The sequence below is a fragment of the Hemitrygon akajei genome, unplaced genomic scaffold, assembly GCF_048418815.1.
Source record: "Hemitrygon akajei unplaced genomic scaffold, sHemAka1.3 Scf000063, whole genome shotgun sequence".
Taxonomy (NCBI): Eukaryota; Metazoa; Chordata; class Chondrichthyes; order Myliobatiformes; family Dasyatidae; genus Hemitrygon; species Hemitrygon akajei.
In genome coordinates this window covers 1,267,797-1,289,695 of record NW_027331949.1, presented here as the reverse complement: position 1 = coordinate 1,289,695, position 21,899 = coordinate 1,267,797, and the positions used below count along the sequence as shown (strand labels likewise).

The 21,899-nt window shown below is 39.4% G+C and overlaps 1 protein-coding gene across 1 annotated transcript in view; it reads right to left on the bottom strand.

The window, feature by feature from the left end:
- The window catches only part of LOC140721874 (lysophosphatidic acid receptor 5-like), a 100,021-nt gene extending 97,630 nt beyond the window's left edge, over positions 1–2,391 (bottom strand). The window contains exon 1 of the mRNA XM_073036698.1: positions 2,306–2,391. The gene's annotated coding sequence lies outside the window, so the exon portion shown is untranslated. The remainder of the gene's footprint in view (positions 1–2,305) is intronic.
- Positions 2,392–21,899: the final 19,508 nt, after the last annotated feature.

The window sequence follows — 21,899 nt, the reverse complement described above, 5'->3', positions numbered from 1 at the left end:
ATTAGTGAATCTTTATTTATGGTGTGGAAGGCTAATTAAATCCACAGTTCCAGTAAGACATTAAAGTACAAAAGTATAATTTGGTTTACATGTTGGTACCTGACAGGTAAAGGGAGAAAACCAGGCACATGCTTTAATTGTTAGAAGCTTAACAACCCAAGGGTCCACCTTACAGTTCATGCCCTTCACTGTCTTCATCTTGTTTAAGGTGCTGTGTTATGCACTAAGGCCAGCACTAGACATATTGCCAAATAAAGGAACGTGCAGGGTGTTAACAACCCAGATATTTTAACCCTTTGTTCAGAATTTACTTCCAACCTGGATGCTTGGCAGAACCTCAGCATTGGTGTCCTGCAAGGCCGTATCATCAGAACCTACTCTGTCTATGACTGTGTGGCCGGTTCTATCTACGTTTGCCTATTATACCACTGTAATTGGCTGCATTTCAAATAATGACCAATGGCAGCAGTCGGGTGATGTGTGTCATGATGACTCTCCTTCCATCTGTCAGCAAAAGAAAAGCTCTGGTCAATGACTCCAGGGAGGGGGTGTGAGCACACTTCTGCTTACACCATCGTTCTGAGGTCGACAGCTGCAAGTTGCTGGGAATGGACAACAGCGAAGTCCTCACCTGGCCCAACCATGGCAAAGAATGCCCCCCAATGCCTCTACTTCACGTGTAGGATATGGAAATTTTACATCTCCTCATGGACTCACATCGGTTTTCATTGGTGCGTGGCTGCATCATGACTTGCTATTGGAATTGCTCTGCCTGTGACTCCCAATAGACTTGGCCTATACTTTTCGCTGCTTCAATGAACAGTCAGCATTCTCAATCTTAATTCAGATTAAGAACTGGAATTCAATTGTAAACAAGGTGGGACAGCGGGAACCTGATTAGGTGAGGACTAACAAGGGAAAATCTGAAGATGCCATTAAGTACCTGCCACCTTCATCAGAGATGATGCCTGGGCATATCTAGTCCAGTGGCAATTATACTCAAGTTGTCTGTTCCCTCAGATTGGTTAGTCCTCATCCAGCACACTCAAAGCACTCCCTCTTCTCACCTCTCCGATCATACAGAAGATGTAAAAGCCTGAAAACATGTACCACCAGGCTCAAGGACTACTTCCAGCATGCGGTTATATAGATCAATTGAACTCTTCCAAGAACTGTACGATCTAACTTAATATTATCTTGTACCCTGTTGACAACCAGCAGTGCACCATTTGTTTCAATACAACACTTCATTCTGCACTCTGTCATAGTTTCACCTTATGGTGCCTGGGTGAAACATAAAATGAACTGACTTGTACGCATAGCATTCAGAAAAACTGTTCACACCACCTCGGTAGCTGTCATTACTAATCCAACTGACCATTTCCCAGTTCACTGTCCGGAGTGCAACACATACAGTCAATCTTAACAAAAGCTCATCAGTATTATTACTTTCTTAGGAGTTCAGCTTATGACTGAGCGCTCTAATGAATAAAAAAATACACAAATATTGAATGAACTATTCTTGGACTTCCAGTATCAATTTTAATTGATGTTTTGATGACAAATTCTGCTATCTTCATCTGGGATGATGCATGGGCATGTTTAGGCCGGTGGTATTTCTACTTAGAAATGGTGGTATTTCCCTGCAAGTTGCTGGGAATGGATAACAGCGAAGTCCTCACCTGGCCCAACCATGGCTAAGAATGCCCCCCAATGCCTCTACTTCACCAGTAGGATATGGAAATTTTACATCTCCTCATGGACCCACGTCTACTTAGAAACAGTGGTATTTCTATTTCTACTGTTCTTACTTAGAGTGAGACCTTTGGCTTTGTTAAAATTCTTTTCTTCTTGTTTTATTTCAATGACTACCTTCATCAGGAGGTTCCAAAAGCCACTGGTGTGGCACAATAGTCTTAACAGTAGCACCACCTGCTGGCCAGATGTCCAAATATCTTCCGAATGACGTTACGGCCAGGTACGGATTTGTGTTGTTCCTGGTGACGACTCTCTGCGGAGGTACTCTCTGGCGGGTCACATGACTTCGTTTCCTCCTCCTCCTCCTCCTCCTCCTCCTCCTCCTCCTCCTCCTCCTCCTCCTCCCCCTCCTCCTCCCCCACCTTCCTATAGTCGTCCACTCGTTTTCTCTCTATATATCTATTTCTCTGATAAGTCAATTAAATCTCCGAGCGAGAGAGAGAATGAGAGAGGCAGAGGGCGTGAGAGAAGAAAGCCTTGTTTGAGTTAAGAGGACAGCATAACACTTCTTTCCTTAATTTAGCGTCAATGATATCTGTATTTTTACCTGAGTATCTAGAAGAAATCACTCTCGCTTTGATGGAGGGTAAAGAGTCCGCCTGCAGTTTTGTTCAGCTTCAGGCTCGCCGACAGCTCTGCGGCCGTTTCCGCGTTGGCTTGTCGGGCGAATGACAACAGTCCTCTATGACTCTGCCTTTGTTCTACGTTGAGGAAAATATGCAAAATAAACAAAGCAACTACCCGCAGCTTCCTGAAGCGTTCATTGTTCTCATGTTGCCAGGCATACCAAACACGCCACCGTGGGTGGGTCAGCTCTCAGCAGCCGGCTGTTGATGCATTGGTGGGGAAAGCTCACCTGCGTCCAGCACAAAACCACTTCAGCTTCACAGTGTGGACATCAAGTGGCCTACGCGACAGCCTGAAGGAACGGGAAAGTACAGTAGAAATAGACTAAAAAGTTAAGCAGCCAGCAGAGTCAGGGATACAGCTCCACGGCGGAATTCTCTTCCCCTCTCCCTCATTTCGGGCAAAGCACTGAAAGCACGTACCAGGATTATCAAGGGCAGCTTCTATAGCAACACGTACAACAAGCTGGAGGAACTCAGCAGGTCGGGCAGCATCCGTGGAAATGAGCAGTCAACGTTTCGGGCCGAGACCTTTCCCGAAACCTTGACTGTTCGTTTCCACGGATGCTGCCCGACCTGCTGAGTTCCACCAGCGTGTTGTACGTGTTACTTTGATCCCAGCATCTGAAGTGTACTTCGTGTTTAGGGCAGCTTCTATGCCGCCGGTTTACGACGAGTGAATGGTTCCCGAGTAAGGAGAATGGAACCCTGATCTCACAATTTACCGCATTATGACCTTGCACGGCAGTCTCTCTCTGTTGCTGTTATATTTTATTCTGCGTTCTGTTAGGGGGTTAACCTTTAATAAACGAACGAACTGCGTAATGAATTTATTTTCTATGAAAACTATACAAGCCAAGTTCTTCACTGTACATGTAACAAAAAGAAAAAAAACTCGAATTTCAATAGAACGGAGGAGTTACTTTCTCTGACACCAGGCCATGTAGAGAGTGTGGGTAATGAGAATGACTGATTATGGAATCCTGCACATCCATGTTCTCCCGAATAGCGTCAAACTTCTCCTTTGAATGGCAAAGAAGCCAGTTCAATGATTGTTGAATGCGCACAAGACACAGACCCCACGCAGGAAATGGTGGAATATCTCATATCAAGCAGTAGTAAATCAAGTCTACTAGACTTGTTGTGTTGTCTAGAAGACGTCTCGCCACTCATCCCAGAGGCTTCTTCAGTTCTGGTCCATGCTGGGCAGTTTTCCAGCTTATAAACGCTGAGTTGTTTTCAGGTGTGGTAATCACATGAGGGTCGTGACGAGTCGTGGAGGGGATGAGAGTGCCAGTAGTCTTATCTGGGCATGAATTGAGAGATTTTGGACAGGTGGTTTGAAAGAGGGGTTAAAGAAGCCACCTTTATCAATCTGGAGAACCCATCCCCAAACAGAAGAGGTGGGGATACGATACCACCCATCAGCTACTTACAATGCAGTTCTAACATCTCTACCCCGGCGGCTCCACAGCACCTCACACTTCCATTCGAACAAAAGATGAAACTAATGACCCTCTGATATCTGGGAATGAGGTTGTGCAGCTGGAAAGTCAGCTAATTCTCTTTGCGCAGATAATTGCCTGAGAGCCGCGGAGTCTTTGGAACAATCCAGTGCTCGAAGACGAGCTGCGTCCATGCCGTAGTACTGGGGACATTTCTTCTTCTTCTTCTCCTTCTTCCTATTATTATTATTATTATTATTATTATTATTATTATTATTATTATTATTATTCTACTTCTAGCAGTTTAGACGCATCTAGGCGTATTACTGCCCTCCACAGGATGTACAATAAATTACAGAATTTCAAGAAACTCAAATTCTTAAATATAAACCAGTTGCATATAGAAGCAGAATAATAAACTTTTCCATCAGATGGTGGTTCTCTTGGTGGCCAGACAAAGATTTAATAGAAAAACAAAATACATTTAAGTCAGACAGCCTCTTGAACAATATTCTTCTATCAATTTTATATTGATTATAACCCTGCAAAACATGCTGAACTGTCTCTGGACTCCCACAGTCACATAATCCAGTTGGATGTTTTCCTATTATCTTTAAGTAATAGTTTAGCCCACAATGCCCCAACCTAAGCCTTGTTAATTTCAACATATCTCTATGATTTAAAGAGTAACAGACTGAGAACCTTTTAACTAGAGGGTGACTAGAAAAGAAATGCCTTCCCTTTAATCCATTTTCCCAATCCAATTGCTATTTCTTCTCTATGCCTTTTTAAAATCCTACTTCTCAATTCTGCTCTGCCTAGGGGTATTCTAATTCCTACTTGCCCGCTCTGTAAGGAAGACTTTGCAATGCCATCCACAATTTCATTTCCCACCACCCCAGCATGCCCAGGTATCATGTAAATCTGACTTCACAACCCATCTTCCCTACCCTAAACAAAACTAAGAGAATCTCAATAACTATGTCAGGTTGAGCTTTTGATTTATTCCCTTTTATAGCCTCCAAGGCAGCAGCAGAATCCGAACAGATGATAACTCTTCAGAGGATTGCTAATAATTCTGTTGTAAAGACAGAAACACCATCTGAAACACGGTGACCAATCTCAACTCCAAGTTGAGACAGGTTCATCCCAAATCCAGCCCTACTGCTCTCTGGGTCCACCTTTGGGGACATTTAGTCGTGCGCCATTTTAATAACCAGCTCGCTGGCCAATGGAAAATGCAACTGGAGTTCCTCTCTGGCAATTCTCACCAGAATCTCGCTGCAGAGTCATTCACGTGGATAGTTCCTATATTGATTTTTAAGGCCTCTGAAGCAAACGGGGAGAGAGTGGACGAGCTGAGGCTCGGGCACGACACTTCGATAAAACTGAAGGCCAACATATAGAGGGGGCCACGTCCAGAGCACCGGACACAATAGAAGACCCCAATAGACGCGCAAGTGTAATGTTGCCTCACATGGACGGACTACTTGGGGCCTTGAATATAGGTGAGGGAGGAGCTGGATGGGCAGGTGTAGCGCTTTGGCCACTTGCTGGGATGTGCCTGGAAGGAGATTAGCGGGAAGGGACTCTCGGAGGGAGCGATCCTTGTGGAAAGCGGATAGGAGTGGGGGAGGAGAAATGTGTGTCTGCTGGAAGGATTAGTTTGGAGATGGCAGAAGTTGCAGAGAATGATGTATTGGATGCTGATGCGGTTGTCGGTAAGGATTGTTCTTTTTTTGTAAATTTTCCATTTCGGGTTCGAAGCAGGATGGTATCCCAAAAGAACACCTTAATATAGGTGCAGCAAAAGTGTTTATTCTTGCTATTGTGCTCTGTTTGGCCGATTTTCTTTGGCCTTGAAGTAAATTCTGTCTGAAGGTTCCCCCTTCATCGCGCTATAATTTATTTTCTTTGCTTGTTGCTGTTCCAGAGACTCATATGCTTCACGTTCCGCCATCGGCTTTGTTGTATCCTGCTGCACTGTATTATCTTTCAATCGATTTATTGCACTTGAATCTATCTAGGCGGAAGTTCATGATTAATCTTTACAAAATAGCTCAACTAATTGAAATGACTGTTCTCTCTTTACTGAGGAGGGAGCGTATAGTTTCCAGTCTTCGTTGTATCGAAGGCGTCTCGAGGTAGAGTTCGCTTGGTTGTTTCTGAATCGTTACGCTGTTTTCGTCCGATTCAGCGAACTAACGACCAGGCTTAAAGTTGGCCAAAACCACAGTGGGCTGAGAGAGTCACCCTGTAAAATGCTTCGGTTTTTTTTCTGGCAAAGGTGGTTGTTCTGTTTTGGTTAATAATAGTGATGTTGTGGGAACTTCACAGGTGTCGGGTGTAACTTGTATCTCTTAAGGCCTCCATGAGTGTAGAACAGAAACAAATGCTCTTCTGCAGTCAATATAACAACATGAAATTTTCAACCAGCCTTGATTTAGAGTTACAGCCAGGGCTGGTGACAGTTCAATGCGTCAAAATGAATTTCAATGTCCCTATATGAACAGCTTGCATTGTTTCGGACCTGATCATTCTGTTGCCTTCGTCAGGCGCATTTCGTGCATCGATTTAGTCTGGCTTTGAGGGCACCAAGCTGTTTTAGTGAATCTATAAATTCCATAATGCTTTTGTTAGGCTGGTCGTATCAGGAGGAGTAGAACCTGCCCTGGACTCGACACGTAAGTGTAATTACGAAGAAAGCACGGCAGCTCCCCTACTAGATTCGCCAGGATTTTGTAAACTTTTGACAAACATCTCTAGATTGACTGGCTGCATTATAATTTGGTATGGAAATTTCAATGTCCTTGAAGACTGCAAGAAGTAGTTGATACAGAGCAGTCCATTACAAGCAAAGATCTCGCTCCATTGAGCTCAACACGAACGTTTTCAGAGGAATGCAGCGCCATCATCAGGGACCCACAGCTTCCAGGATATATGCTCTCCTCGCTGTGGCCACGAGGAAGAAGTTACAGGAACCCTCAGAACTCACACCATCAGGTTCTGAAATAGTTATTGACCCTCAAACATTAGGCTGTTGAGACCTCACTCAGTTTCACTTGGTCCTTCCATAAATGAGATATTCCTAACAACTATGGACTCACTTTCAGGGACTCTTCATCTCAGGTTCTTGATGTGTATTGCTTTTTTTAAAATTATTTCTTTTTGCATTTACACAGTTTGATATCTTTTGCACACTGGCTGTACGCTTAAGCAGGCGTGGCCTTTCATGATTCGATGATGTTTATTATTCTGTTATGCATTTGAGTATGCCCGCAAAAAATGAATCTCAGGTTTGTATACATGCATGTGCTTTTGTAAGACATTTACTTTGAACTTTGATCTTGTATGGATCGTGTATTTCCTGAGTACTTCCTTAGCTTTTACCTGAAAGTTTTTGCTGGGTTATCCATTTTATGCTGTGTTAGGCAGGCTATTTCTGTTCGTAAGGTTTAAATTATGTTTCTTCTCTTCTGCCGCTTTGTTGTTCTCATTTCATTACTCAGTTTTGTGTTTTTATTAATGAGAGCTTCTATCTTGGTCATGTTGCACAGTATGTTATTGTGTGAGGTTCTTCAAATGTTGCAAGATTTCCTAAATATTGTGGTAATACAATATTGCTAAGGGAATTTTAATGATTTGTTTTGTTTTGATTTCATTTGTATGGTACTTTTTTGAGTCGGTGTAGATATATTCTGTTAGTGTGGTGTTAAATGTTAGAATAAATTTGTCTGTAAGCTCTACTTCGACATCAGCATTTTACAAAGGCTCTATATTTGTGTTTTTGCAATTACCATCAGTTGTGGAGCAGTTGTTGAAGGAATTCTATATGCATCAACAGTTCATTGGGAGTTGGTAGTGCGAATGGGGTTGACACTGTCCTTCAATATTTTTATTAATTTCTACATAGAAGAATACAGAGTTCAAGAAAATACATATTATAAATCAAAAGAAAGACATAATAATACCAAATACATTATATTTGACTCCCATAATCGAACTCCTTACCCTATATTCATGTAGATTAGATTAATTTGTATGTTGAGATATGAATAACTTTGTGTGTGTGTGTGTGTGTGTGTATATATATATATATATATATATATATACTGAATTTAAAGAAGAAATTGAAAGACTATAAAACTATTATATATACACAAAATCTATACCCACTACCAATGCCGAAGCTGTTTGGTAAATAAAAAAAAGGAGAAAAAAAAAAAACACCTTATCAGATAGTATTAACTAGCATCTATACTTTAACGGGAAATCAAAGGTTTTAAAAATAATTCAAAAACGATCTCCACAAATTTTGAAAATCTTGGTTAGATTCAGAAATTGAACAACGAGACATTGTCATGATTTTCTTCTACAGCTTTGTTGTGATCTTTAGGTTGGTGGCTTTCTAGCTCTTGTGCAACTTCATGTTGCATTTGGTTTGAGTTGTTTTGAAGAATTATACTATTTATAATAATGGTTGTCTTTGTGCTTTTATTTTTTTCTCTCTCAGCTGAAGCTGGTAAAACCTGTGCTGCAGACAGAGGTAAGCAGACTCATTCTTCAATGGTTTGGGACTATCGGACGTTTCTTTGGTGTTTAATATTTTGGCTTTCTGAAGATTTGTATCAATATTGCTATGTAGACCTAATTTTATAATGCAACATATAAGTTCTAAATATTACTATTGGGACACTGTATATTTTGTCCATGTTTCATTGTATTTCAAATTCCACTTTTAATTCGGCATGTTTCTGGTGTTTTTCACTTATTGATTTCTGTTTGTTATCTGTTTGGAATGAATATATCTAGTAAGTAACGCGCTTGCCTTTTTGTTCTTTAATATTGTTTCCACGCAGCTATTATGGATTACCGTGTCTGTAACAATGTATTGGGCATTAAAATAATTTGTAGGATTGTGACTCCAAAACTGAACCAGGCTTGTATTTATAGTAAGGCAAGGTTTCTTTTTTTCTTTTTAAATCTTTTTATTAATTTTAAACAAACATAAATGAAGCATGATTACAGAGAGTTTGAGAGTACATAATTAATAGGATAAAGTAAAAATACAAATAGATGATAATCCATATATAATAACCTCCCAAACTTATAGTAATTATGAAAAATGGAGTAAATAAGAAAAAAAAACCTAACCAACATGGGCCATTGCATTATGTCAAATATACACAGTAGCATCAATAACTCTGCACCTCCATCCAAATAATTGAGGATAATAAAAGTAATGTTTAGGAAAAGTCAGTTTAGCTCAGATGAAAATGTTGAATAAATGGTCTCCAAGTTTCTTCAAATTTAACCGAAGGGTCAAAGACAACACTTCTAGTTTTTTTCTAAACTCAAACAAGAAATAGTTTGAGAAAACCACTGAAATATAGTCGGAGGATTAATTTCTTTCCAGTTCAATAGGATAGATCTTCTCGTCATTGATGTAACAAATGGAATCATCCGCCGGGCTGAGGGGGATAAACAACTATTATCCACTATTGGTAAACCGAAAATTGCAGTAATAGGATGCGGTTGCAATTTGATATTCAGAACTGTTGAAATAGTACCGAAAATATCTTTCCAATAATTTTGCAAGCAAGCGCAAGACCAAAACATATGGGTCAATGAAGCTACTTCAGAATGACATCTGTCACAGGTTGAATTAACATAAGAATAAAATCGAGCGAGTTTGTCCTTGGACATGTGAGCCCTATGTACAACCTTAAATTGTATTAGGGCATGTTCAGCACAAATAGAAGAAGAATTGACTAATTGTAAAATTTTCTCCCACTGCTCAGTGGGTATAAGACAATGAAGTTCTTTTTCCCATTCCTTCTTAATGTTTTCTGATACTTCTGGCTGTATTTTCATGATCATATTATAAATGATGGCTACTAAACCTTTCTGGCAAGGATTCAGAGCTAAATTTTTTTCCGTAATTTCCGTTGGACATAATTTCGGAAAAGACTAACATATTATTCAAGAAATTTCTAATTTGCAAGTATATAAAAATGAGTTTTAGGCAAATTATATTTATTAGATAGCTGTTCAAAGGACTTAAAACTGTTATCTATAGATCATGAAATGTTATACCTTTTGTTTTCCATAATACAAAGGCTTGATCCATAAAAGAGGGCTGGAAAAAATGTTATATATAATAGGGCTTGATAAGATAAACTTATTCAAGCCAAAGAATTTACGAAATCGAAACCATATTCGCAATGTATGTTTAACTATAGGATTAGTTATTTGTTTATTCAATTTAGATAAAGCAAAAGGAAGCGAAGATTCTAAAATAGAAAACAATGAAAAGTCTTGTACAGATTTACATTCCAAATTTACCCATTGTGGGCAAGATGCTAAAATCGATTCTTGTGTCCAAAATATTAAATATCGAATATTAACTGCCCAATAGCAAAGCCAAACCACCCTCCTTCTTAGGCTTCTGTAAATATTCTTTACTTAATCTAGGATTTTTATTCTGCCACACATACGAGGATATTTTGTAGTCAATAATATCAAAAAAGATTTAGGGATAAAAATTGGTAATGCTTGGAATAAATATAAAAATTTGTGTAATACTATCATCTTAATTCGACCAACCAATGACAAAGATAATGGGAACCACCTGGTAACAAGTTGCTTGATTTGGTCAATTAAAGGTAAAAAAATTAACTTTAAATAAATCCTTATGTTTCCTAGTAATTTTAATACCCAAATAAGTAAAATGATCTGTGACAACTTTAAATGGTAAGTGTTTATTAATTGGAACTTGCATATTTAATGGAAATAATTCACTCTTATTAAAATTCAGTTTGTAACCAGAAAAGCAGCTAAACTGAGCTAGCAAGGTCGAAATAGCAGGAATAGATCTTTCAGGGTCAGATATGTATAGTAACAAATCATCAGCATATAATGAAAACTTATGTCCCTTCCCCGCGGGTAATACCAAAAATATTAGGTGATTCACGAATGGCAATGGCTAAAGGTTCCAAAGCAATGTCAAATATTAGAAGACTTAAAGGACAGCCTTGCCTCGTACCATGGGATAGCTGAAAAAAGGAGATCTCTGATTATTGGTAAGAACCGAAGCCAAAGGTTTATAATATACTAATTTAATCCATGATATAAATTTCAAACTAAAATTAAAATACTGCAACGTATTAAATAAGTATGGCCATTCAACTCTATCAAACGCTTTTTCAGCATCTAAGGAAATAACACATTCTGGTATTTTAGATGAAGGAGTATAAATTATATTAATTTTCTGATGTTAAAAGATGAATAACGGTTTTTAATAAAATATATTTTCTAAACTAGTGGCAATTTTTGGTAAAAATCCGTATTCAGCAAGGATATAGGCTGATAGGATGCACATTCAGTGGGGTCTTTATCTTTTTTAAGAATTAGAGAAATGAAGGCATCATAAAAAGATTGTGGTAATTTACCTACAGTTAACGCATCTTTAAAAATTTTACAAAACCAAGGAGAGAGTATAGAAGGAAAGGATTTAAAAAAATTCCGCAGTATAACCATCCGGACCAGGGGCTTTACCTGAATTCATTGAAAAATTAGCCTCTTTTATTTCGGTTTCCGTAATAGGTGCGTCTTGAAGTACAGTATCTTCTGCTGTTAATTTTGGGATATTCAATTTTCTTAAAAATTCATCCATTATGGAAGAATCCTCAACAAATTCTGATTGATACAAAAATTATAAAAATCTTGAAAGGCTTTATTTATCTCTTTATGATCAATCGTCAAAGTGCCATCTCGTTTACGAATCTTAATGATTTGTCGTTAAACTGAAGCAGTTTTCAATTGATTAGCCAATAATTTGTCAGATTTATCTCCATGTACATACAACTGGGTTCTAGATTTAATTAACTGATTTTCAATCGAAGAGGATATTAACAAACTATGCTCCATTTGAAATTCAACTCTCTTTTTTATAAAGTTCTTTACTGGGGGTCACTGAATAAATCTTATCAATTTCTTTAAATTTATCGACCAGTGTTAATATTTCAGTATTAGTTCGTTCCCTAACTCCAGCAGAGTATGAAATAATCTGTCAACGAATAAATGCTTTAAAAGTGTTCCATAATATTCCACTAGAGATCTCTTCTGTAGAATTTGTTGAAAAACAAATCAATTTGTTGTTTAATGAAGTTAAGAAAGTCTGAGCCCTGAAGTAAAGTGGAGTTGAACCTCCAAGATTTAGCATTAGAAGATGAATCCATTGTCTTAATAGATAGCTTCAAAGATGCATGGTCAGAAATGGTAATGGAATCATATTTACAATCAATAACATCTGTAAGTAAACGACGATCAATAAAGAAGTAGTCAATTCTTGAATAATTATGATAAACATGAGAAAAGTATGAAAATTCTTTATCGTTGGGGTGTAAGAATAGCCAAATTTCAGAAATTCCAGAATCAACCATAAAGGAATTAATAAATCCCCCAACATGTACTCATTTAAATTAGGAAAGGATGTAAATAAACACTTTAAAATATTCAGGACAGTCAGTGTTTGGAGCATAGACATTAACTAAAACAACTTTTTGATTTAAAAAGTGAACCAGTGATAAGCAAAAATCTACCTTGTGGGTCCGAAATTGTTTCATAGTGTATAAAAGAGGTTGAAGAATCAATAAAAATGGAAACGCCTCTTACTTTGGCTTGGGAATTCGAGTGATACTGTTGGTCTTCCCAAAACCTAAAAAAACGTTGACTATCCACCTTCCTCACATGAGTCTCCTGTACAAAGATAATATTAGCATTCATTCTGTGGAATACTTTGAATATTTTTTTCCGTTTGATCGGATGATTTAAACCATTAGTATTCCAAGAAACAAAATTAATAATCTTATCCATATTGCCAATATTTATCGCAGTTAACACATAAGTTTAAAAAAAAGATGAACTCATGAATCCGGAAGAGGGAAGTAAGTTCAAGGAGGAACCGGAAGTTACGACACTCCAACCATTGTTGTAGTTTCAAGTCAGCCCATGCAGTAGAACTAAGCAAGAAGCAAAGCAAAAAAGAATTCCCCTCCACCACCCTCAAAACCCTAGAAAAAAAGCCAGAAAGAGGCAAGCAGGCAAACTAATACTAACTTTACCCCCATGTCTCAAGACCACAACTCAAACGAAAAAGTAAAAAACCAGACAGAAACCACTCATATTTAAAAAATGTGTTAGTGTAACAAAGATTAAACTATAAAATTAGTGTTATATATATAAAACAAAAGGATTAAGAAAAAAAAGAAAAAAATGCTAAAGCGTTAAAACCCAAGAATGGATAATATTGTATTAATATTTTAAAAGAAAGTCCTTAATCTTGTTCAGACACATCCAAACGGATGTGACGTATCCAAGCACTAAGGTCTTATGGGAAAAAGAAACGACAACTTAGAATTGTTTTTAAAAAAACCTTATTATTTAAGGGTTAAAGATATAAAAAAGTGTATATAAACTTAAAAAAGAATCTGAGTTACTTTCAAAACTAACAGAATAATAATATAAAAAGAACGAACTCAGAAAAAACCAAAAAAAACGGACCTTTACTTAAGTGTGTGGAAAAAAAAACAAAAAAAAACACTATCAGCCATCACGTAAGAATCATCAAATTATAAAAGGTCTGAATCTATAGACTAATTGTTAGCATAAAGAAGAAAGTTAATACAAATAGTAAAAATACAATACATTAGTCAACTCGTAGTGAAAAAAGTACTATTCTTCGAGGAATCTTTGAGCATCTGCTGGAGATTTGAACAACTGATAAGTCTCATCTTTGAGAGTAACTCTCAATTGTGCTGGAAATAACAACGCTTGTTTGTAGCCTTTCTGATGAATTTCCGACATAACTGATTTAAAAGCCATTCTTGCCCTCAAAGCTTCGGGACTGTAGTCTTCCAGAATACGAAATTTGAAATTTTGCAAGCTGATCATACCCGTTTTCCGGGCAGCCTGAGACAGACGTTCTTTAGTATGAGGATAATGAATCCGGAGAATCACTGGTCGTGGTTTTGTACCTGGAGCTGGTTGAAAACGAGAAATGCGATGTGCACGGTCGATTATTGGAGGGGTATCCAGAACTTCTGAGCCAAAGATGTCCATTAAAAATTTAGAGAAAAATACAGTCAGATCACTGTACTCAAAATTTTCTAGAAGCCCAATTATCCGGAGATTTTGTCTTTGAGACCAGTTTTCAAGATCAGTGATTTTAGATTTATAACGATCCAGCATTTGAGAAGTCGAAGATTGCTGTTGTTCCAGAATTTCAATTTTGCGATCTCTCTTGTGAGCGGCATCTTCGAGAGCTAAAATTCTTGCTTGTTGTTGTTGAGAAGCCAGTGTGAATGATTGAAGTTTTGCGTTGACTGTCTTTAAAGTTTCATCGAGTGTAGAAAGCTTTGGGGTTAGTTTATTCTCCAGTTATTCAAGTCTCTCGTCAATAAGTTTCGCCATTGCTTCCAAAGTTAACGGTTCTTCCACCAGTTTCGATTCCTTAGGTTCTCGTGATTTAGACATTTTAGTGAGTTGAAAAATAATTCAAACAGTTGAAAAAAATTTCATAAGTAGAATAGGCATAGACAGGTCAATTAGGGGGTGATTGTAGGTAGAAAAAAGTAAAAGGGTTGGAGCGAAGCCTAAAACAGTCTCACTCCATAAGCGCCATCTTGAGACCTCAAGGTTTCTTTTGAGTTTGTATTTCAAAGCAAGATTTTGATGAATGATGTTTGCTTCTTGATTGTGTTTGTGTAAGTAATCAGATTGAGGTAAACCACTGCAGGCTCCTGTATTGGACTGTACCTGTTTTCTCTTGCCACTTTCTGCATTTATCGTCTTGAATTTGTTGGTGTTTCGTGGTGTATTTTTGATTTTTTTTCATAATGTATTTTTGTTAATGATTTTCAGCCAGCTGGATCCGTATTTCACAAGGAACCCTTCTGTTTCTGGGAAGAAATCTCCAACTGTGTGCTAGCCGCTCGGTTCCCTCTCGACATCTAATCTGCTCAGATCATAGGGAAGACTTATTTGGACTGTCAGCCTCTTCTATTTTAACCCTTTCTTCTACAGTAATAATTTCTGCATTTTCATCGGTTGTGCCTTCATTTAATTTACTTCCGTGTACTTCTCATAATTGCTTATGGCCACGTGAAGTTCGGAATCCTGCTTTAGTTGATGAAAATATATCCTTATAATTTTTATCTGACTGTTCTGTTTTTTTTTGTCACCAAATGCAGAAGGAGCTGAGCAGTTCTGACAAGAATCCATGAAAATACATGAACAGCTGACGGTTCAGGCCTGAGAGCCGCTTCTGGACTGTGGTTAGGTTTTATAGTCTTTCAATTTCTTCTTTAAATTCAGCATATTTTACTGTTTTTCACTTCTTGACATCTGTATGTTATGCACGTTTGTAATAAATATTAAGTAAGTTGTTCTTGTTTTGTATACTGCATTATCATATCCGGATGGTTATTTTTGATTGTCCTGTCTGTAAGACCATAAGACAGAGGAGCATAATTTGGCAATTTGGCCCATTGAGTCTGCTCTGCTATTCATTCATGGCTGATCCTGTTTCCCCCGTGACCTTTGATGCCATGTCCAATGAAGAACCTATGCATCTGTGCCTGACGGCTAGGCCTCCCCAGTTGCCCGTGGTAACAAATTCCATAACTGCACACCCTCTGGCTAAAGAAATTCTCCGCGTGTCTGTTTCAAATGATTGCCCCTCTATCCTGAGGCTGTACCCTCTTTTCCTAGACTCCCCCACCATGGGAAATATCCTCTTCACATCTACAATATAGGTCTTTTAACATTCAAAAGGCTTCAATGAGATCCCCTTTGATCCTTCTAAATTCCAGTGAGTCCAGTGAGACCAGAACCATTAAATGGTCCTCGTTATGGTTACACTTCCATTCCCGGAATCAGCTTGTGAACCTTCTCTGTACTCTGTCCAATGCTGGCACATCTTTCAGATGAGGGGCCCAAAACTGTTCACAATACTCAGTGCCTTATAAAGCCTCAGCATCGCATCCCTGCTCTTGTATCCCACGCATGTTGAAATGAATGCGAACATGGCATTTGCCTTCCTCACCACCTACTATACCTGCACGTTAACCTTTAGTGTGTCCTTCACAAGAATTCCCAAGTCCATTTGCATCTCAGATTTTTGGATTTTCTCTCCGTTTAGAAAATAGTCTGCACATTTATTTCTACTATCATTTTCCAAAATTGCATTTAATTTGCCACTTTCTTGCCCATTCTCCTAATCTAGGTCCTTCTGCAGCCCACCTTTTCCCTCAACACCATCCACCCCTGCCCTGCCCCACCAATCTTCATATCGTTTACAAGCTTGGCAACAAAGCCATCTGTTCCATCATCTAAATCATTGATATACAGCATAAAAAAGTGGTCCAACCACTAACTCCCGCGAAACATCGTTAGTCACTGACTGCCAACTGGAAAAGTATCCTTTTATTCCCATTTACTCCCTCCTACCAATCAGCCGAGGCCCTAACTTTCCTATAATACCACGGGCTCTTAACACGGTAAGCAGCCTCATGTGTGGCAGCTTGTCAAAAGTCTTCTGAAAATCCAAATATACAATATCCATGGCATCCTCTTTATCTTCCGTGTACTGTCCTCAAAGGATTCTACTAGGTTCCTTAGCCAAGATTGCACCTCAAGGAAACCATGCTGATTTTATCCTATCTTGTCCTGTGTCACCAAGTATTCCATAACCTCATCCTTAACAATTGACTCTAACATCTTCCCATCCACAGGGGTCAGGTTAACTGGTCGATAATTTCCTTTCTGCTGCCTTTATTAAAGAGTGGTGTGTCAGTTGCAATTTTCTAGTCCTCCGGCACCATGCCAGAGTCCAATGATTTTTGAAAGATTATTGTTAATGCCTCCACAATCTCTAAAGCTACCTCTTTCAGAACCCTAGGGTGCAGTTCATCTGGTCCGGGTGATTTATGTACCTTTTGATCTATTGACTTTTTGACACCTTCTCTCTTGTAATTCTACATGCAGTTCCTTCTCTTCCTTCACACACTACAACATCTGGCATACTGCTAGTGTATTCCACAGTGAAGACTGATGCAAAATACTTATTTAGTTCATCAGCCATCTCCTTGACCCCTGTTATTATTTCTCTGGCCTCGTTTTCTGGCAATCCTATATCCACTCTCATATTTTTTTTACATACTTGAAATCTTTTACTAACGACGTTGATATTATTAGCTCACTTGACATATTTCCTTTCCCCTCTAATGATTCTTTCGTTTGTTCATAGATACATGTTAAGTTAAAGTCTGTCCCGAGCCTTATAGGCTCATCAGGCCAGCGCTTATGCCGGTTTCCGTGGCGTGAAGCGACTGAGAGTACGAGACTTCCCCCACCTTCTGCTTCTGGGAAGAGATCTCAAACTCTAAGGCAGGCTTTTGACGCTTCCTTGTCAACATCCGGCTGGCTCAGATCATGGGGATGACTTCCTTGGAGGGCCATGTTCTTCCATTGGTAAATGTTCTCTTCTGTCGAGATAATTTCTTCACGTTTTAAAGTCAGTGTACTACAAATTATCTACAGCCGGACCCTTATAAAACAATCCATATAATATTATTAATATTAACTGTCCACATATAATATTATAGGGTTAAGAAATTACTTAATATTTATAGCCATTCCAAACTCACATAATGTACAGAAATCAATAAGTGAAAAATATCTGAAATATGCTGATGAAAAGAAATTGAAACACGATGGAACAAGAACAGGGTTTACATTATCACAAAGGCAATATCTACAGCTGGTATCATCCCGAAGTAACTACTGAATAATATTGTACAATTACTCCTACACAGCAATATTTATGTCAATCTTCAGCAAGCCACAGCACTAAGCGCTCTGAGATTAGTCTGAAATTTGTTTTGAATGGACAATTGATTGTGCTTGTCTATGCCTGTATGTGATGGACAAAAAGGAGAGGAATTTTTCAACGGTTTTTAAATCGAAGCAAGAGGCTGAGAATGAAGGACTAAAGACATCTCGGAGAGAAGCCTTTTTTAACGGATCAGGGAATCCAAAGAGCTTCTACATGTATATTAAGATCAAAAGGATAGTAAGGGATAAAATTGGTCCTCTTGAAGATCAGAGTGGTTGGCTATGTATGGACCCAAAAGAAATGGGGCAGATCTTAAATGTTTTTTTTTTGCATCTGTATTTACCAAGGAAACTGGCACCGATTTAATGGAAATAAGGAAAACAAGTAGTGAGGTGATGAACCTATACAGATTGAAGAGGAGGAGGTGCTTGCTGTCTTGAGGCAAATCAGAGTAGATAAATCCCCAGGACCTGACAGGGTATTCCCTCGGACCTTGAAGGAGACTAGTGTTGAAATTGCAAGGACCCTGAGAGATATACTTAAAATGTCGGTATCTACGGGTGAGGTGCCGGAGGATTGGAGGATAGCTCATGTTGTTCCATTGTTTAAAAAAGGCTCTAAAAGTAATCCAGGAAGGCCGGTAAGCTTCACATCGGTGGTACGTAAATTATTGGAAAGAGTACTAAGAGATAGGATCTACAAGTACGTAGATAGACAGGGACTTATTAGGGAGAGTCAACATGGCTTTGTGCGTGGTAGGTCATGTTTAACAAATCTGTTAGAGTTTTTTCGAGGAGGTTACAAGGAAAGTGGATGAAGGGAAGGCAGTGGATGTTGTCTACATAGACTTCAGTAAGGCCTTTGACAAGGTCCCACATGGGAGGTTAGTTGGGAAGATTCAGTTGCTAGGTATACATGGAGAGTTAGTAAATTGGATTAGACATTGACTCAATGGGAGAAGTCAGAGAGTGGTAGTGGAGGATTGCTTCTCTGAGTGGAGACCTGTGACTGGTGGTGTACCACAGGGATCAGTGCTGGGTCCATTGTTATTTGTCATCTAAATCAATGATCTGGATGATAATGTGGTAAACTGGATCAGCAAATTTGCTGATGATACAAGGATTGGAGGTGTAGTGAACACTGAAGAAGGTTTTCAAAGCTTGATGCCTGTGCCACTTGACAGTGAAGATAGGAATAGAATGAGTTGACGGATAAATGCGTGGCTGAAGAATTGGAGCAGGGGCAGGGATTCAGGTTTCTGGCTAATTGGGAACTCTTCTGGAGCAGGAGAGACCTGTATAAAAGTGAATGGTTGCATTTTGATCCGAGGGGGACCAATATTCTTGCGGGCAGGCTTACTAGAGCTGCTGAGAGTGGTTAAACTAATATGGCGGGGGGTGAGGGGTGGTGTGGGAACCAGGTTGAGAGAGCTGGTGATGAGCCAGCAGCTTTACAAGTAGATGATGATGTGTGTAACATGAATGTAAAGGAGGAGAAGCCCAATGATTGGGTACGAATGCAGACAGAGCAAAGAGCTAAATTGTCCCACAGAAGCAAAATTCAAAGGGGTGAAGAATGCAGGACTGAAGTCTCTTTATTTAAATCCGCGTAGCATTCAAATAAGGTGGATGAACTCGTGGCACAATTAGAGATTCGTCGGTATGACATTGTAGGAATTGTCGTGGCTCAAAGAAAGCCGTAGCGTGGAGCTTAACATCAAAGGATATGCTTTGCATTGAAAGGAAGACAGGAAGGTATTGGCTGTGGTGTGGCTCTTTCGGAAAGAGATGGAATGACATCCTGAGAAAGAGAACACATGGGGTCAGGGAATGTTGAATCTTTGTGGGTGGAGTTAAGAGATTGCAAGGGTAAAAAACACACAATGGGAAATCATGTATAAGCCTCCGAATAGTATCCAAAATGTGGGATTGGGATTGCAAAGTGAGCCAGAAAAATGCATGTAATAAGGATATGTACCTTAAAGGGGTCTTTAATATGCAGGAGGGTTGCAGAAAGCTTGTGCTTGGGCCTATTCGGGGAAAAGCTATCTCAGATTGGGTGTTGTGTAATGACCTAGATCATACCATAATTGAATTTGTACTGAATTGAATTGACTTTATTACTTACATCCTTCGTATACATGATGAGTAAAAACCTTTAAGTTGTGTCTCCATCTAAATGTGCAATTTATAGTAATTTGTAATAAATAGTATGTACAACAGGATAGTCAATATAACATAGAAATACAATTGTGTCAGCATGCATTAATCAGATTGATAGCCTGGTGGCAAAAGCTGTCACGAAGACTGTTGGTCCTGGCTTTTATGTTGTGGTACCGTTTCCTGGATGGTAGCAGCTGGAACAGTTTGTGATTGGGGTGACTCGGGTCCCCAATGATCCATCGGGTCCTTTTTACACAGATGTCTTGGTGGATATCATGAATAGTGGGAAGTTCACATCTACAGATGCGCTGGGTTCTCTGCACCACCTTCTGCAGAGTCCTGCGATTGAGGGAAGTACAGTTCCCATACCAGGCAGTGATGCAGCCAGTAAAGATGCTCTCAGTTGTGTCCCTGTAAAAATTTCTTAGGATTTGAGGGCCTATATCAAACTTCTTCAACCTTCTGGTAGAAAGAGGCGCTGTTGTGCCTTTTTCACCACACAGCCGGTATGTACAGCCCACGTGAGATGCTCAATGATGTGTATACCGAGGAACTTAAAGCTGTTCACCCTTTCCTTCCCAGATCCATTGATGTCCATAGGGGTTAGCTTGTCTCCATGTCTCCTGTAGTCCAGAACCAGCTCGCTTGTGTTTGTGACATTGAGGGAGATGTGGTTTTTTGACACTACTGTGTCAGGGTGATGACTTCTTCTCTGTAGGTTGCCTCGTTATTATTTGAGATTAGGCTAATTTATATATTATTGTCGGAAAATTTAATTTGTGGATTAGAGCTGTGGGTGGCAACACAGTCATGGGTATACAGAGAGTATGGAGGGGGCTTAGGACACAGCATTGAGGGCACAGGTGTAGAGCGTCAGAGGGTCAGAGGTGAGGGAGCCCACTCTTACCACCTGCCGGAGATCTGACAGGATCCAGCTACACAAGTGTAGAGCTGGGGCTATTGCGTCATCTGTTGATCGGTTTGTCGGTAGTATGGGTTTGAGTGGGATCCGGGATCAGCCATGATGTAATGGCGGACCAGACTCAATGGGCTGAATGGCCCATTTCTGCTCGTTATTTTTGGTCTCATTGTCTAATCTCACGTTATTAAGGCGGTTCAGACTAAGCACTCTTCCCTACACAGAAACCGTACTGTTGCACAGACCATCAGGAATTATAAGTTTCTGGGTGTGCAAATATAGACGATCTGACCTAAACACTACTACTCTTAAGAAAGGACCGCAGCATCTGTGCATCCGGTGGCGATTAAGGCGATGTAGCCAATGTTTGCATAAGCACAATTGAACGTGTTCTGACCTGTCGCATCACCGTCTGGTAGAGGTAATGCAAGGCATCTAACCCGTAAGACTATACAAAAGAGGATGAGAACTGCTGAGGGGATCATTGACGTCTCATTTCCACCCTTCTGAGATATTTATCAGGAGTGCTGTATACGTAGGGCCCTTAGCATTTTGAATTCCACATCTTTGACCTTCACCGCTACTGCGCACCCCGCCCCCCATCAGGTAGGGGGTCCCACAGCATTAGAGCCAGGACAGTGATGACGGGATGCAACTTGAACCCCGTCCAGTGAGACTACTAAACTCCCCACTACCACCCAGGTCTCATCACGTATGTAGCAAAAGTAGCGTTATACTGTTTACTTTATAATTTGTGTCGTAAACGCCCCTTACATTAAATGTCAGTTTTGTTTTAGAAAATATTGTACCAGTTATTAATTTGTTTGTGGTAATTTTTAAAAATATTTTAAATGCATTATGTTGTGCACCTTGGACCTACGGAATGTTATTTCTCTCGGTTGTATACAAAAATACACTTGAACAATGGTGAACTTGATCCTGAATTTGAAAAAGAGAAATTGCTCATCAGTCTGACCTATCATTCTATTTCTGACTTTGGTAGATGTTTCATGGGATTGAATCAACAGATCACTAGCATTGAGGGCCTGCTTCTTATCTACTTCCCTAATTCCCAAACTCGGTCTGCACGAG